At 37.3% G+C, this 18161-nt stretch overlaps 1 protein-coding gene and 1 long non-coding RNA gene across 2 annotated transcripts in view; one reads left to right on the forward strand and one right to left on the reverse strand.

Moving 5' to 3' along the window:
• The window catches only part of LOC119555938 (midnolin homolog), a 39075-nt gene that overhangs the window by 3043 nt on the left and 17871 nt on the right, over positions 1-18161 (forward strand). The gene's annotated exons all lie outside the window — the stretch shown is intronic.
• Positions 14448-15787, reverse strand: LOC119555939. The gene is made up of 3 exons (XR_005219946.1): positions 15614-15787; positions 14891-15033; positions 14448-14692 (listed from the first exon to the last, which is right to left on the reverse strand). It is a non-coding gene; the product is annotated as an uncharacterized LOC119555939 (long non-coding RNA).

Here is an 18161-nt window from a genome sequence, read left to right on the forward strand (position 1 = left end):
AGTTCGCCAGCGATTTCATAATCAATTTGTTATTTATACAAAACATCACAAAAAAAGGCAAAATAAAAGTGTAAAAAAATGTGCGCGCAACACAAAACCGGCAAAAAAAACCAAAAAAAAGCGGTACAACAAAAAAACCAAACAAAAACAGAAGCAGTGGCAGAAAATGAAATTGAAAATGAAAAGCCAAAGGAAAATCAAAAAAATAAGAGAGGGAGGCAGCGCAGCCAGCGTCGACGTCATTGTTCCAACTAGTTGCATTGCGCTGTTAAAAGCTAAATGTTACCTGCAACTGTTAATCTTGGTGCAGCTGTTAATGTTACGCCTTCTGTTAACGTTTCGCGTGCAGAAGAATGGATTTTCTTATTCTCTTTTCGTAATGTTTAAGATTTCTTAAGGTATTTTGTCTTGTTGATGCTTTAACAGTCTAAAATGTTAATATTAATAGCTAACTTTGTGAGATTTCAAAATTTTTTCGTTATATGTTATACATTTGTCTTAGAAACACTATTTTAAAACTTTCATTTCATGTTTTATGTATTCACTTCTATGTGAATACTTTTTTAAGATTGTTTAATTTAAAAAAAAAAACGTGTCAGTTAAGTTATTTTGATTTAAGATTGGTCAAAAGTGAATTTTGAAGGGTCTGCATTTCTTTGGCTTGGTTTTCTTATATGCATTATGTACACGTGTGTGTGTATTGGTGCATTACAGAGGCTTCGCAATAATGCGGGCTTCTCTCTCCTACTCCTCTCTCTTTCTCTCTCGTGGGCATCCCGCTCTCTGCTGCATTTATTTCTGCAAATAGATTTCTAATTGAGAGGAGTGACTGCCCTTCCCCTTTCTTTTTCTTTTCTGCCTGCTTCTCCTTTGTCTGGCTTGCACAAAAAAAAAAAGGAAGAACAAATTTGACTGATAAGAATTTCACTTGCTTCTTCTTCTTCTCCTTTGCCCCTACTTCGCCGTGTTGTTGCATCTGTTTTATGCCACTTTGCAGCAAGCAATGGCGTCACGGCTTTTTTTTACTCTCATCTCTTTTGCCGCTCGTTTTTTTTGTTTTTCTTGTTGCTGCTTCCACTTGAAGTTTTTTTTTATTCATCTTCCTCTGTGTTTCTACGCGCGTGTGTGTGTGTGTGTGGCAGAGATTTTTGTGCCCGCTTCTCTTTGTTCTGCAATCAAATTGCTGCTTCTTCCTCGTCCTCTCCTTCTTCTTCTCCCCCACATTTCGCCTCTTCTTCTTTTCCTTCTTCTTTGATGATGATGATGTTGGCAGGCTGCGCTTATCGGACATTCGGAAAATGGACTCTCCTCGCCTCTTCTTCTTTGTCTGAATGTCATATGTTGTTGAAGCAGAAGAACGACAAAAAACAGAGGACGAGTGGGAAGAAGAAGAAGCCATAGATGCCACCCCCGCCAAAATAAAATATATAGACTGATGCGGAAAACCTACCACCCGGCTAAGCAAAAAAAGCCTTTCGCTAAAAGCTTATTCACACCACCAATATTTCCCAAATGGAAAAAAGAAACACCCGCCCGCAGAAAAAGCTGAAAGAAGAAGCCACCACCGGCTGGAAGAAAAAGTAGATGAAGAACCCTAGCTCAAAAAAAAAATAACCTAGAATTATTTAATAAAATCTTTCCCTAAAACATACATAATAAACTACAGAGACAACAGGCTTACGTTTCTTTTATTGAAAAAATTAAAAAAAACAGCTTGTTATAGAGATTGTTCAGGTTCGACACCCTGCGCTATCCAATGAATTTTAATATTTCTATATAATTCTTAGATAGTTTTAAATATCTTTAAAATATTATGTAAAATCATCATTGAGCATCATGTCATCAGTTTTTTCTTTCTGTGCTTGGGCAGCGAAAAGGCAAAATGTTGCACACATCAGTGAATGAGAATGAGAATTTCGTGCTGCATGCAAAGTCACCACCATCCGAATTGGAAAATGTATTTCGAGAGGCGTCCAAACACCACCAAACGCAAATCTCCAAGTCACAATATTATCCACTATTCATATCACTGGCGTGGAAAAAGGTGACCGACCACAAGGAAACTGGTCAAATGGAAAATACGCTGGAAAAGCGGAGAGTATCTGTTCGAAAGGCCAACCCTTTAAAACCACGTGGTTGTCATGAGAATGCCCAGACCAGATGTTAGGGTTAAACCTGATTTCAATTGGAATTACTACGTTTTAAAGCTAAAATATGAACCTATCAAAGTCATAATTATTGATTAGTAGATATTATGAAGAAACGAAAATATCATAGAATCCATTATAAAAGCACCTAAAAAACATAAACGTTAACAAAACCTTATTTCATCATTTCAAAATCCCATATAGAAATATTAAGGGATATTTAAAATCTGCTCATAATAATCTTTAAAATATAACCAAGATAATGCCGTAGCTAAAACCCATTTACAAGTTATGTTCCTTTGTCTTTTGCAATATCAACCCTTTTTAACACGTGGTGGTGAAAGAAACCTGAACTGAACTGTTTCCATATAAAAAAGAAACCGGATTTCAAGTCAAACCTATACAACAGTAACATAATATTCAAGTACTAGTATAACAAAAGCCGAAGAGCTACTTATGTATATAGATGCTCACGGATTAAAACAAAAAAACTGATTACGTAGTGCTAATCAAAATAAAGCCAATGTAAATAATACCGGTATTAGACCCATTAGTAAAGTTCGATATATTATGAACACAAAAAAAGTTACAAAATAGCGCGAATAGAGGAGAATAATGTCGTATCAGAATAATGCAAACAGATTAAATGTCCCCATTCCTATCAGCATAGCCCCTTGTCCCGTCGTCCCATCCCCCGATTAGTGGCGCACTCCCAAGGTGTGTGCTATATAGTAGTATGACATAAGCCCAAGTTCCGCTCCCCACGCCCCATATGTCACCTTAGGGTTCTTCAGATAGAGCTACGTAATTGTATAAAGCAACGCACACGCAACCACCTACCGCCGCCTCCACAACCACCTCCCATGATTTCGCTTGGCCCTGGGGCCTGTATTATCAACAGTTTTAATTTTAGTATGCGCTTTTTCTTCGCCTCTCTTCATAATTTTAATTTTAAAGCCAGAGGAAATAGGTGGGGCATGGGCCATCGACAGTACGGAGGGGAATCGGTGATGTTTCGGGGCCTCGTTGCCCATGGCGACGTCATAAACTAGCAGCGCGTGTGTTTTTACCTTCTGCCTACAGTCGAACTTGTCTAACTTGAACTATAAGCTACGTAATATACAGAAAGTTGAAATGTCATTGCATTTTAAAAAGCTTCTCTATTTTTTTTGTAATATTTTAAATTCTTATAAAGCATAGCAAACCATGGTGACTACTTGAACTATGGACTGTCTAAAACATATTACTGACTTTCTTATAAACATATTCACATAAAATAAATCGATTGTAATATACCAATCCAATAATAATATAAGACAAAGCCAAAATATCAAGGATCTTTGATCAATTAGATATATGAATTAAGAGTTAAAAAAGAAATAGTTTTAAATACATATTTTCAACTGTAATATCAACATTTATCGTAGATTTTTGCTTTTTTTGGTGATTTTTTTTTTTGGTCCCCGTGTTTACCCACATGTTGAATTTTGGCTGCTGACGCGTGTAGAGTTGAGCCCAACGAGTTGAGTTTCTTGGGCCGAGTGGTGGATTTTGGCCGCGTTTTTGGGGCTTGCCTTAGTGGCTCGCTCCCTTTCTGTCTCTGTTTCTCCCACATACACCCGTCTCGCTCAGGCCGCACTGCTTTTATGGTTTCAGTTACGAAAGGTTCTTAAAAGGCTCACGGCAGGCCGAAATGATCTTTGTTGTTATCGGACATGTTTGATCTAACTTCACTGCATTGGGTTGGTTTGGTTTGGTTTGGTTTGGTTTGGTTTGCCATGGGTTAAGGGTGAAAAAGAGGCACATTTCTTTGTTGCCTTTGCTGCGCAGTTCTTGGTTGCTTTTTATTTATTATTTTACGTTGTTGATTAGGCGGCGAGAAGAGATCTTGTTTGGAATATGTACGAACAAGCGTGCTTTGTTCTGCTTTGCTGCTGCTTTGCTTTGCTGCTTTGCTCATTGTTTGCCTCTTGCCGTCTCTTTCTGTCTGTTTGTCTCTCCTTGTCGCTCGACTGTTTGCCTGTGTTTGTTCGCCGCTCTCGCTCTCTCTCCCAGCAGATTAGGTTACACAAGACCCGCTCTCTCTTCCTCTTTCCCTTACCCGTCTAGTTCCCCCACTTTAAAGGCCTTTTCTGGAGCAGACTATCTAAATGTATTTTGGGTTTTCTTGTTTTAGAACCCCAAGTGAATCAAGACTAGTCGAGTACTAGCTTTAATTTTTTCCAAATTGGAAAACTTTAAGATCTTAACTATAATTTCAGGTTTATATCATTCTTTATAAGCAAGGGGCAGATGGCAAATACTTCTTAAGTTCTAGATTTTTGTTTTAGCACTAAAATTTGGTTATATTGACTTGTGGTCTGCACAAATATTTAATAAGCTGGCACTAAAAACTTGATAAGGAAAGCAATATAAACGAAAACATATATGTATGTACATATTACTACCTTATAAATTTAAATATGTGGTTTTTCTTGAATTTATGAGCATTATATTTTGGTTCTATTCAAAAATTGGGATAGAGATAACTTTAGAACTTTCATTATGGTTTAAGATGCTTTTTCTATTTTTGGAATTTAAATCATATTTTCGAGTCTGACCTAAACGTAACGTCCTTTTATAGGATGTGTGCCTGTGAAAACTGGTTTCGTTACTGGGGAAGTAACGTTACACAGATACACAGAGTCAGTCCACCACCACTAACAACAGCTCACATCACCTGCTTTTGCATTTCCCCTGGCTTCATCTCTGCTCCACCCTTTTCTTTTCCCCATGAACCCCCCCCCCATACACACACCCCTTCACCTTTGGCCAATTTCCAAGCCCCACAAGTGCCGCCCCCTTTTTCCAAATGGCCCTTGGCTGCCATTTTGTACCCTTCGTTATTTGCTGAAAACCCCCCCTCCTTGCATTTGTTTATGGCCTCAGGCCTTAGCCTTGGCTTTGTTCGCCGCTAGATGGCGCCACGCCTCAATGCCTCTGCCTCCCCTTCTTCTTCTTTATCATCATCATCATCATCACCATCACCATCATCAGCGTTTTTCACTGCTGCAGGCGCATTCAATAAATTTTCCCATCACTACTGCAGCTTTGCGTTTTTCCACCCACTGAATTATTAGAATAAACTGAAGCTCTTGGTGCAACAAAGTTGCTAGGCATTAAAAATAGAAAGCATCGCAGAATCGGGAGGATGTGTGCTCGCTAGCTCGTTCATTCGCTTTTTGCTCTGCTCTGCTTCGGTTCAGTTCGCTTCGGTTTAAATGGTGAATGAATGGGATGGTCTGGTCTATAATGCACTGCAAGAAAATTGCATTAATGGAAATTTAAACAAAATAGTTATGAGCAATATTGTGAAAGCAACGCGAATTCTTCAGCAATGACTATCAACTATTATTGAGATACTTTTCTAAAAGCATTTTATTTTTGTTCTGATGAAGGCAATATAATTTTAAAGGATTTTGTAAGGACAACACGAATTCTTAAGCATTGAGTAAATACTCCCATTGGAATATTATTTGAAGTCACTTGCAAAAGTTTTTTGCAGTGCATGTGATGGGTTGGTCTGGGCTTTAGTGGGTGGGTGGTTGGTTGGCTTTGCTCTGTGCTGTTTTGGGTGGTTGGTCGTTTTCTTTTAAGTGTATTTAAGGTGCTGCGGTTGTGTGTATCTAATATCTAATGCCTATGCGCCGCCTAGCTGGGTGTGCGGCGGCGAGTGTGTGTTTGTGTCAGTCGGTATCTGCAAGATACTCGTATAAAATTAAATAGTGGCCAAGTCTGGGCTAACGGCACGTTTGCATGTCTGTTAGCTGTGCGGACGGGTGTGTTTGCATTTTGTATCTTGTATCTGGCGGATACTCGCCTTAATTGTGCCAAATTGCATGCCAGCGCGAAGATCCACGAAATGCCCGAAACATATTCGCCGTCTATTTCTGTCCCAGACCAATGACTTTTTCTTCCTGCTGTTTTCTTCAGTGGTTGGTAGCGATGTGTCAATGCACCACCATCCGTTCGAGCCACAGGAAAAAAAAAGGAGGGAAAACCACCAACCACGAACGCATCCAAAATCATTGTTTATGCTCATAAAAAATGCAAATCGAAATTGCTGGTGATTAACCAAAAGGCTTTAACCCATCCCTTTTACCATTCTTCACTCCTTTGATTTTATATCATCTTTTGCAGCAGTTTCAACGAAATGTTCAGCCATTAAAAGAGTGTTCACAGTGAAAATAGACAAAGAAACAATCAAACAACAAAGCAAAGGCAACCAAATATTTTAAAAACGAAAAATGCCAGAGAAACTGCGAAACAATGGAACGCTAAAACGGAATATTACTGCAAAAAATAGTTGTCTATACTGGGGGATATTTCTTTATGTAATTTCAAACTTGTATTGAATTGATCTAAAAATCTAAACACGAGTAATATTATTATCTAATGCTTAATGGCTAGAACTATAAGCTCGCTTAAGCTATACATAAATGTATCTAAATAATGGGTTAGTTTTAAAATGTGTCATTTTGCAACAATTAAATGTTTATTTGCTAGCAAGTTCACGATTACTTTATATTTATAAAAATAATTTGTCACACTCTGGGGAATTTCCAAGTATGAGCAACTTAAACTTTTTACCTTGAAAAATTTAATTCTAACTAGTTACACAAAAACAACTTAATTTACTGATACCATAGACGAAATACAACTTATATGACAATTTCATCGTTTATTTACTGCTAAAAATTTGTTCGCCTCGATTTTCTCCCCTTTATAACGATTTCATTCAGCAGTCGCTCGATTCTTTGATTCTGGTTTTCATTCACATGCATTTGCTGTCAAATTGAGGGGAATCTAAATAACATCATCATCATCATCACCATCACATCATCAGCAGCATCCTACACACACTGCAAACACACTCGTTCTAATTTTCAATTACTCACACACTTGTGTAAACTCTGTATATTCGTTGCGAATAAATAGAGATGGGTTTTTTTTTGGGAATACGATGTTATAATAACTGAAAAAAAAACAAAACGCTTTTGTCAGCGAAATTTTTAACCGACAGTTATGAAATTTGGGATATGCGTGGGATTTGAAAATCCCTGACTAGGGATAAGTGTTTAAAACAAACATGGCTTTAAAACCGTCTGGGAATCGACGCTCTACCGATAAATGTTTACAGTATCGATGTGAAAGAAGATCTAACTATTTTTTGAGTGCTCCATTTTCATGATGAAAGCGGAGAGCCCTGGAAAAACAACGTCATCCAATTGCATTTACTTTCAATGCAAAACGATCAACAAAAAATAAGAAGAAGAGGGAAAAACAACAACTTACGGCATCAATAACGTCATCGGAGAGAAGTGTTTCCCCTCTCTCGTGACCGCCCATTGCCTCCCACCACCCAACACCCAACACCCACTTCCCCTCCCCCTCCCCACCCATCAACAGTTTTGCTCGGCCGGCCGGCAATTGTTCTCTTTGCTCTTTGTTGCTAAGCTCTTCTGTGTGTGTGTGTGTGGGTTTCTTTTTTTTGCTTGTGTGCGCGCGCAGCCCCACACATATACACATGCATACGTATAAAAAAAAGCTGTTTTCGTTGCTGTTCTGTTATTGCAGTTGTTGCTATCGTTTTTGTTGTTGTTTGTGTGCCTTTAGCTAGAGATCCGATGATTAAGTCTCCCCTTTCAAATCAATCCATCTATTATCCAGCCACAGTGATCATTACGCATGTCAAATTCAAAGATATTACGTTATTTTCACAGACTCACCTTTTGAAATCGATGCATATATGCATGCAATGACAGTGTTCTATCTCCAGATTCTAAAAAATAAACACATATCATTTTGATCAATGAAATATTACATCATACTACCAAAAATATTTGTCTATCAATTTCTGTAAATGTTTTAAACTGATTTTGTTTACAATTTAAAGAACCTTTTTTGTCAATAATATCATAAAATATATCATAAAGTATCAAATTTATAAACACTTTCCCTTATTACAATTACGAACCATTAAAACATGTTTCCTATCCACAGATATTAAACAATTTTTTTTTCAATACAAAGTTATTTATATTTACTTTATGATTTAGTTGCATACTTTTATCTTATAGATATGTAGTTATATGGCAGTTACCAGTTTAAAAAAATCTACATACACATAAAATATTCTATTTTGATGCTTAATTACCTGTTTGTATTCCTTTTACGGAGCGACCACTGTGGCTGTTTTAGCATTTTCAGTGCTTGCCCTTTCGCAAATGTTTTCCGGTGGCTATATTATAGTCAGTATATAGCTATATGGATGAAAACTTCTGAATCAATAGTTCGAAATTAGAAGCATTTGCTGATTTTTGTTTGTGGGCTGTTGAAAGGGGGGTTGGGGGCTTTCGTTGCTTTCAATGTGCGGGGGCGTGATGTTATTTTTGCTTTTGCCGTTGCTGCTTTTTGCTATTTTTAGTCGCTTGCTGTGATTTCTCATTGTTGTTTGTTGCTGCCTTCGACGATCCCCCACCCTAAGCCCCTTTCTCGCCGATTCCTTTGTTTAATTTGTCTTTGTTGTGGATGCTGCCCTGTAATCCCCTCTGCCGAACCCTCCACCACCCCCCACTCCCCACCTAAAACCATCAGCCCACCACCAGTGCCACGCCCCCACGTCCTCAACGCCCCTTGGCGCATGCAAATGCGATGTGTTGACTCTACAAAGCTGAGATTCAGCTGTTGCCATCGATTTTTCAGGCCTCTCTTCTGGATTTCCCATCGCCCCTCCCCCAATTCCCCTTTTTCCTGGCTGGCTCAACCCTTTCCCGATTCCCCCCCCCCCAAAGTCTTTGCTCCAAAAGCAAAGCTAAAGTGGGCGTTTTGGGGGTGTGGCTGAAGAGGGCGGGTTTTTTAGCTGGTAGAACTGCAGCTGACAGCCTTGATGGTGGGTGGATCTCAGATAGATACTGCGATTATCAGAGTATAATATTAAAGAAATATGTATTACCCACAAATGGAAAGGTACTACGGATAAAGCGGATTGAGGTTTTCGCAATTATTCATCTATATGTACAATCAAAACATTATATTCGAGCTTTTGCTATGATGATTAAGAAGTTATTACTTTGAGATACTAGTTTCCTACAAAGCTGTGATTATCCGAGTGTTAGTTTCAACAAATATTTCTTACTCACAAACAGATAGATACTAGATATGGGATATCATTTGGTGTATTTATATATATATTAATGGCCAATCCATTATATTTCTAGCGCTTGCCGATGATATTATTTTGGGATAATAACTCCTTCAAAGCTGCAGTTATCAATGATGAGAAAGTAAAAAAAAAATGATGATATATCATATGGGATTTTACATTTACTCAAATCTGTTCACTTCGAATCTTTAATATTTCATGCATTTGCTACTATATTATTGTTTAAGATTATAATTCCAAAGTATTCGATTTTTGGCACTTAGTAAAGGGTACATAGCGCTTGGTAAATGTTTCATAACACAAGTTTTGACTAAAAGTATTCATTCCTGATATATGTTTTTACTTCCGTTATAATACGAGTGGCATTCGGATCGGGTCTAGACCATATGGCCAGCACCAGTTTCGGCCAAAAGGGGCGTTCTAATCCCACATCCTGCCCCATCCGCCGCTTTTCCCTTGTGGTGGTGCAGCTTTTCGTCCGGAAATTAATGAAACTCATCAGCAACAGCGGCGGTCGGTGGTTGCAACCCCAAGTTGCCACGAACCATCATGTGGGTGGTTCGGTTTGGTTCCACTGAAAACTGAAGGAGGAAAAGCTTCGCTCAAGTGAAAGCTGGGCTGAAAATGTTGTGTTTTTTGTTTTCTGTTTTCAGTATTCCGTTTTCCTTTTTCCCATCTCATCACCCACCGTCATCCTTTTTACCAAAGTGGTGGCTGCTGTGGTTGCTGGTGTTGATGATGGTGCACCAGGCTGTGGCGGCCGTTTTTTTAGGGCTATGTGGGTGTTCTCAATTTTTGCCTACTATAAATGTGTGTGTACCGAAAAAATGAACGAACAAACAAACGAACGAACGAATGGTAATCAAAGTTAGGATTAGTCGACTTTAAAGTAGCCCTAGGGGTAGCAAGCGCTGCATTCAACAACCCCACACAAGAAGCCCCATTCTTTTTTATGGTGTAGGCCGAAAAAAGGGATAGGGCTCTAAGTGTTTTAGTATCTCTTAGGTGTCTATACCAAAAATACGAAAGGAATGGGACGGGCTTGTGGGGGAACTATTCATTAATATTTGGTTTGGACCGAAGGGTAAAATGTGAAAAGGTATGGCAATAGGGTTAAAGATAATAACTACTTTTAAATTATATATTATGAATTTGAACTAAAATAATAAAATTAATAAAGTAAATAATATTAAAGTGTTATGTTATACATACATATGTATTTCTTGGGAAAAATCTCATGTTACAGAGATTGATAGAAGCTCAAAATGAAAGATTGTCATCTCCCGGTCAGAAAAGACCTTTTCTCAGCCCAACTTCTTTTCCAACACCCTCGTAACCAATGGTTAATCCAAGTGTCACTTGCAGTATTTATGCGTATGGACATATCTTCAACCCTCGCACATGTACAAAAGTACATACATATCTATGAAAAAGTCGACGGCCCCACTCTCAATCACATGTAGTTGGCAAAAGCCCAACCCACCGAAAACTGTATCTGTCTACAACTGTAGCGGTAAAGAAGCCTCAAAAATTCTATTAATTAACACGTTTCTATCTGCAGCTGTGCGGGTTGTATCTGTATCTGTTGCCATATACACTAGACGTAGTCGAGAGCAAATATGAGAAATACTTCCTCATATCTTTGGCAAATAATTCGTCAGCGTCGAAAATTATTCGGTCTCAGATTCTCGTTTAACGCGTTTCAATTTTTGCGATAGCAAGAAACCGAAATGAGTTGTGAAAACAAAGCAGTCGAATAAATGATATCTAATAAACAAATGAGAAAACAATAACAAAGAAATATATCAGCATAAACGAAAAAATTTGAGACTGTTTCTATGTGAATGTGAAACTAGATTAGAGAACAAATTAAACTCATATCTTTTTTCAACCTGGGCTGACAATTCCGTGTGGAAGGAAAGGCAGGGGGAGGATTGAAAACGAAATTGAAATTGAACTTGAAATAGAATTGGAACTGAAAACAAGTGACTAGTCGAGAATAAAGAAAAGGTTATGCAATCTTTCGAGAGAGATTCGGGTTCCGCTGGACTTCCTCGAAAGGGGAGGGAATAATGCCGGAATTTCAGGGGAGCAGCATTCAATCCCTGATGTGCGATGATATCTTATGATATGTCCTGGTTTAAAATATTTTTATATTCGTTTCTTTAAATTAAAAAACTTTTATGAATTTTGGGAATTTGTACTAAACTTTTTTCTCATTTTTTTCAAGGGATTTCTTCGGCAATTTCGCTATTCACGATATGATATCTATGATATCTCTTGAACTTCTCAGAAAATTTTTAAATATTTAAAAATGTATTCAGTTTTTACCATCTATATTGAATTTTAAAATTTATGAATGTTGGATATTCATATTAAACTTTCGCATTTCTTCCAAGGGATTTTTATATTAACGATATGATATCTAAGATACTTATGATAACTCTTATGTATTTCTGAAAACATTTCATTCATTTTTCTATATATTTAAAATTAAAAGTTTGATGAAGTTGGGTATTCATATTAAACTTTGGCATTTATTCCAAAGGATTTCTCCCTGAATTTCTCTATTCCCTTGGTCTTCGGTTAAAGTGGCGGTGGGTGGCCTTTGGGCGTGTGTACAGTTGCCCTTGACTCGACGAGGGGACTCTGTCCGTCAGTCAGTCAACACCCCCCGTTTACTTCCCTTTGTGTTAGCCCCAAAAATGTTGACCAGACATTTAGGTGGCATTTTTTAGATACACACCAACGCAAACTTTTATTTTCTTTATTTTGTGCCTCGTTTTTTTATTTGGCCACGCGTTTTCCCTTGGGTTATTCTCTTCGCTGGCGGAAAATCTCGTACTCGTTTTCAATTCTCAGTGCAGTTTTCCATGCGTCGCTCTCTTGTTTTCTCTATGCTCTTTTCCTCTTTCCCATGCCAGATTTTCTTCTTCTCCAACTCTCCCTTCACTTTTTATACCCTTGCAGAAGTGTATTACGATAATTGTTCCGATTCACGCAGCATAGTAAAGGATTAATGACTTTAAAAGCTATTTTAAATAGCCAACAGGTGTACCTTGTACCAATTGGCTTGAACTATTATATAGGTATTATATATCGAAAATATATAGACATATGTGGTTTTGTAAAATGTTTAATGAATGAAATTATAAATAAAATAATGAAATTTTTTCAAAAACATTTTCGTCTTAAAAAAGTATAGTAAGTTCATTCTAGCGATTATAATAGATACATTTTACATATTAGGGTACAATTTAAAGGTCAAGGGTATAAAAACTTCGTCTTGACAAGTCAGACTTCCTTTCTGTTTTTTTTTCGATTTCTTGTTTAGGCTTTTACCCTTGTGCACTGACTACAAAAACCATCATGTGCAAAGGAGCGAGTGAGAAGGGGCCAAGGAGTGAGGGAGATGGCCTGAGAGAGTCCTTGTGCGATGCTCTCTCTTCAATCCCTGAACCTTCCTTCCTTCGAAGGCAGCAAACATGATAATTTACGCAGCATGCCCAATACACACAGCGTTTGCAATACAGCAAGGTGGTGGAATTTTATGACAACAAAGGGCAATTCACTTGGTTCCCCGGTTTGAAATTACATAGCTGGAAAACGCCGAACGCCGAATACCGAATGCCCCCACCAAAGGTCTACCAAAGTATATGTACATATATCCCTATATCCCGGGGATGGGGTCGGAATTACAGGAAAAGATCGTGTGTAGAGCGTGGAGGTAGCATAGGATAGCATACCACACCGTATACTTACTACACCATATAACCCCTGATCTCTGCGGGTGTCACGCTTCCACCTTTTGAACGGTTACGCTTCGGTTGCAATAGGGGTATTTCAGGTTTTACGAGAAAGGAAGCAGCTAGCTCTTTAAGTCTTCCTTCAAGATGTTGCTGTGGGGTCTTTTATATCCTATTGTCAAATTCATAAAAATATATAGAACTAGACGAATCAGTTTTGATAAAGGTGAAGGTAATAATAAGAGATAGAAAGTGTTATGTAGGGTCTTATATATTCTATTGTCAAATTAATAAAACTATATGAATCAGTTCCTATAAAGGTTAAGGTAATAATAAGAGAATGAAAGAGTTTTGTAGGGTCTTATACATATATGTATTCTATTGTTAAATTCATAAAACTGGAATAAAAATCTGTGTAAGATTTCTTATACCATTAGCTATTTAAAGCTATATAAATCCATACTTCTTATAAAGATTAAGGTGATAAAGGGTTTTCGACCTTATAGCCTATTTTAAAGATTTGTAATGAATATGATTATGTTTAATCTTTTTGAGACTATGTTTGCAATGTTTTTTGTTTTTGAAAACTATACTCCTTTTCTTATATTTCCTATGATATACAATAGAATACAATTTCTACTGTAAATACAGTTTATTCTAATTGCTTTACTGTATAGAGCGTTCAACTTTTAACATTGGCTGTACAGTTTGATGTCTGCATTTTCTATGCCTGAGTTTTCCCGTCTGTCTGTCTGGGTCAGGCCCCCCTCCGACCCCACTCCCCCTTTTCCGACCGTTCAACCACCCAACGAGCGAGCCAACTCGTTTGGCCTTCGCCGTTTTTGTTGCTTCTGTCGCGTCATATTGCGTCGCTTTTGTCGTCGGCGTCATCTGCTGCTGCTGCTGCTGCTGCTGCTGCCTATTGCGTAAAGGCACAGACACACACAGTCACACGGTAGTACAGAAACCATGAAACACAGACACCCCCGCAGACAAAAAGCCCTGCAGTACCATTCGGCGCCGATTAGGCACTCAATCACTGCAAAAAGTTCATCACTCAGCGCCTAATAGGCGCCTAATTTATATGGGATTAGGTGCTCAAATTAACATGGGCATGTCCTAGGGTTCATCAGTGCATAAAAACTAGCACCCATTCGGCGCATTTTTGAGCACCCCTTTGAGCGCTCGATTAGGCAGTCGAAAAGGCACACATTCGGCGCACGTTGAGCGCTGGATTAGGCAGTAGAAAAAGCACACATTCGGCACCCGTTGAGCGCTCGATTAGGCAGTAGAAAAGGCACACATTCGGCACCCATTGAGCGCTCGATTAGGCAGTAGAAAAGGCACACATTCGGCACACGTTGAGCGCTGGATTAGGCAGTAGAAAAGGCACACATTCGGCACCCGTTGAGCGCTTAGCAGCAAATATAATTTCAATTGTAATTTTTATTTTTATTTATTTTTATGTAAAATTTCAGTTCGGGGGTTCCCGGTGTTATCGGAGTCGTCGGTTCTTCAGCATCTGGTTTTTCACGCACCTCATTGCTTTTTGCAGTGCCTTTTCGGGAGGCTCCGAGGGCTCCGAGCGATTGAATCTAGTATTAGAAGAAAAATTAGTTTTGAAAATAGAACGAGACGAAAATAAAAACGAGTGATCGAAAGTAATCATTATTTGTAAGTTTTATTTATAATAAAAGATGTGTTATCTTTGGTATTCAATGTAAAAATCCCAGAAGTCATTTAAAAATTAAACTTACAAACAATAGTTACTTTCGGCCCCAATAAAAACTTACTTAACAAGGCGCGGACGAAATTTGGGTAGACTTTGAGCTTCTTCTTGTTTTGGCCCCCTCCAAGTTGTGGGACAGAACAAGTTCCTCGGATAATATGCTTAAAATGGATTGACTTAGCCATCCATTTTTACCATCAGCCTTGTCTAAAAATATAAGAAAATTAAAAAAATATCGAGAAGAAATTTGCAAACTTTTGTTTTCGGTCACTTGATTTATTTTATTTTGTTGTAAAAAATTATTAAGAAAAATATAGCACACACTATTTATGTATTTTTTATTATTTATTAAAACATTCATTGGTTTTGCAGATGCGGAAAAAAAATAACACTTTTCCAGGGACTGAAAATAAGAGATGTTTGAGATTTTTATTTAAATAGCCACGTTTGTTTACGTACACAAAAGTAAGAATTGTGGTTTAATGTTATTAATATTAATTTTTAACGAATTTTAACCACAAACATAAGTTTCAAAACAAACATCTCTTATTTTTTGTCCCTAGAAACTTTGCACTCAATAAGATTTTTAAATGCTTTCACAGATTTGTTTATTTGTTTATTATATGCACCATTTGTTGCTTTTCACATCAAAAATTAATATTTTTCACAGATATTTTTTTTCCGCCACGTGTTTTTTTGGGAATCTTGTATTTCCCTTATTTTAAGTATAGATTATCTTGTTTTTTAGTCTCACTGTTTTCAGACTGTTGGTCTGCGAACGACTTACCTGGGAATTGTTTCTATTTCAATTTTAAGACACTATTGAATTTGACAAAGTTAATTGCTCGTAGATTTCTGTCACTTCTAACTCCTTCACTTAAGTAAACGCAAGTGAAAAAGACGAAAAAAGGCGCGTGCCTTCCAGAAAAACAACAAGCAACAACAACAACGGTTCCGCTAATCCGTTGTTGCTCTGTTTTTTTGGCATGTCCTGTTTGGTCTATGCATCTTGCACTTAGAAGCAGGGTATTTATAGACATATCCGACTATGCAAATCGTTGTAAAAAAATATATTTTTAAAACTTCACATATTAATAAACATATACATTTTTTTAAGAAATACAAATAGTTTAAAACCCAAACATATTATTTTAATTGGTTGCTTTAACATTTACGAAAAAATGTCGCGTTATTCAAAAGGAAAGGGTGCACAAAAGTCTAGCTATTTTAATTGCTGGGCCTCCTTGCCCTCACACGCATTTCTTCAGCTGAGACATTGCGAGACAGGGAGAGCCCAAAAGTACTTTTTGTGCGTTCTCTTTGCGGACGCCGACTGAGAGCGCGCCTCTTTGCCGCCGTTGCGCTCAGCTCTGCCGGCGTCGCTGGCTGCTCTGCCGACGTCGCAGTCGGCTTCGTGCCGATTAGGCGTCTAACTCAATTGTGGAACTGCAGGGAGCCTAAGCACCAACACACACACACTCTGCCAAACACAGCCACACCTCAGCGAAACCAACGCACACACACCCCCTTTTTTTTAAGGCTTTTAAAAAAGAAACGATTAAGTTACCTTTGAAAAACCGAAATCTCTATACTGAATTCTTACATTAAAAATTTTTTTTTAAGTTAAATGCTTAAAACAGAAACACCATTGAAATTCACAGTTGAAATTCATTCTTCACATTTCAAATATGGTTTGATATATGATTTAACAATAAGTAAGATTATTTCTTTATCTGAATTCATACAATTCCGATTTCTTAGTATTATAATATAATTTTAATTTAATAATAATATTTATTTTACAAGTGCTGTTTCCAGCATTAATTTTAAACATTTTTAAATTCAGTGGACAAAATAAGATTTTATGGAGGTTTAGTTCAAATTATACTTAACTCACTGCCCAGTTTTAATAAATTTATATAACCATAGCTAGTCGACTTTAAATAAAATTTATTAAATAAAGAAGGACTATTTACTGAAGTAAGGAATATAAATTCATCGCTTTAAACACGGAATTAATGCCAATTCAATAATAATCAGTAATATAAATTTGTTATCATATTTAACAAAATTTTAAGACCATCTGCGAGGATATTCACAATAAAGCCTCAAACAATTTTCAAACCTCTGAGCAAAGAGTTTTTATTTGGAAGAAACCCATGATAAAGAAAATTTAACCAAAATTTTGACAGGATAGGAATTAAATAAGAACACCTCTTTAATGGGCTATCATATCTCTCTTTTGCTCTCTCTCGCGTCTCTCTCACTCTCCACGTTACGTTACTGTAACTGTTACTGTTATTCGCCGCTGTGGTGAGTTTCTTTTGCTTTGGCACCTGCAGCAGCTGCAACATGTTGCTGCTGTGAGAGGTGAAAAATCACAGACACGTTACGCTATGCGTGGCATTACGTAACGTAAGGCGTTTGAAAATGTTGGTTAAATAATTTCTTAATAATTTTCTTATTGTTCATTGACAAAACATGAGGTTATTTTATCATTTTAAATATTTTTTAATTTAAACAGCTGTAAAGAACACAAATTTAATTATATATAAAAAGTAATAATTATTTATATTTATTTCGTTTTATTACATTTTGGGTTATATATAAGTGGTTTAACCAATTAAATTACATATTTGCATTAAGTATTGCTCCCATTGTACAGCGATTTCGCAGCGAAACTAGCTCAATAAATGGGAAAAACAATAAATTTCGTTAAAGCTGCAATAAATTCAAATTGTTTTCGATTCGACGGGGGTTTCTGTGTTTTTTCGGTTATGGTTTTTATATACTTATTTTTTTTTTTGGTATCCATGCGAACGTGTGCGTGAGTGTTGAAAGTTGAGTGTTGCGTGCAACCGCAGCGGTTGTTGTTGTTGTTGTTGTCGCTGTTGCTGTTACTGTTGCTGCTGCCGCCGACGTGCCACGCCCCTTTCGCTGACCCAAATTCGCTTTTCGTGCCAGCCAACTAACCAAATCTTATCAATTCATCAATCATGCATGCAGTCATTAAACGCTCGCCTCGTTTAATAGCCTTTGTTGTTGTTTCTGGCTGAATTCGATTGCTCTTGTTACAGTTGTTGCTGTTTTTGCTGTTGCCGGGGTTACCGCATCGCCACCGAATTCGCCGTAACTAGCTCTCTCTTGCTCTCTCTTTCCTTCGCCGCAACATGCAGCTAAAACAACATGGTTTTTGAACGTAAATCTTAATGTTTAGGTTTAATATGAAATAGTGGATATTGATAACCTTATAAAGTTCTTAAATTTTTGGTTCCAAAATATTTTAAAAAATAAAATAAAATTTTAAATTTATTTAATAAAGGAAAACTATTTTA

Source organism: Drosophila subpulchrella, chromosome X (assembly GCF_014743375.2).
Source record: "Drosophila subpulchrella strain 33 F10 #4 breed RU33 chromosome X, RU_Dsub_v1.1 Primary Assembly, whole genome shotgun sequence".
Classification (NCBI taxonomy): domain Eukaryota; kingdom Metazoa; phylum Arthropoda; class Insecta; order Diptera; family Drosophilidae; genus Drosophila; species Drosophila subpulchrella.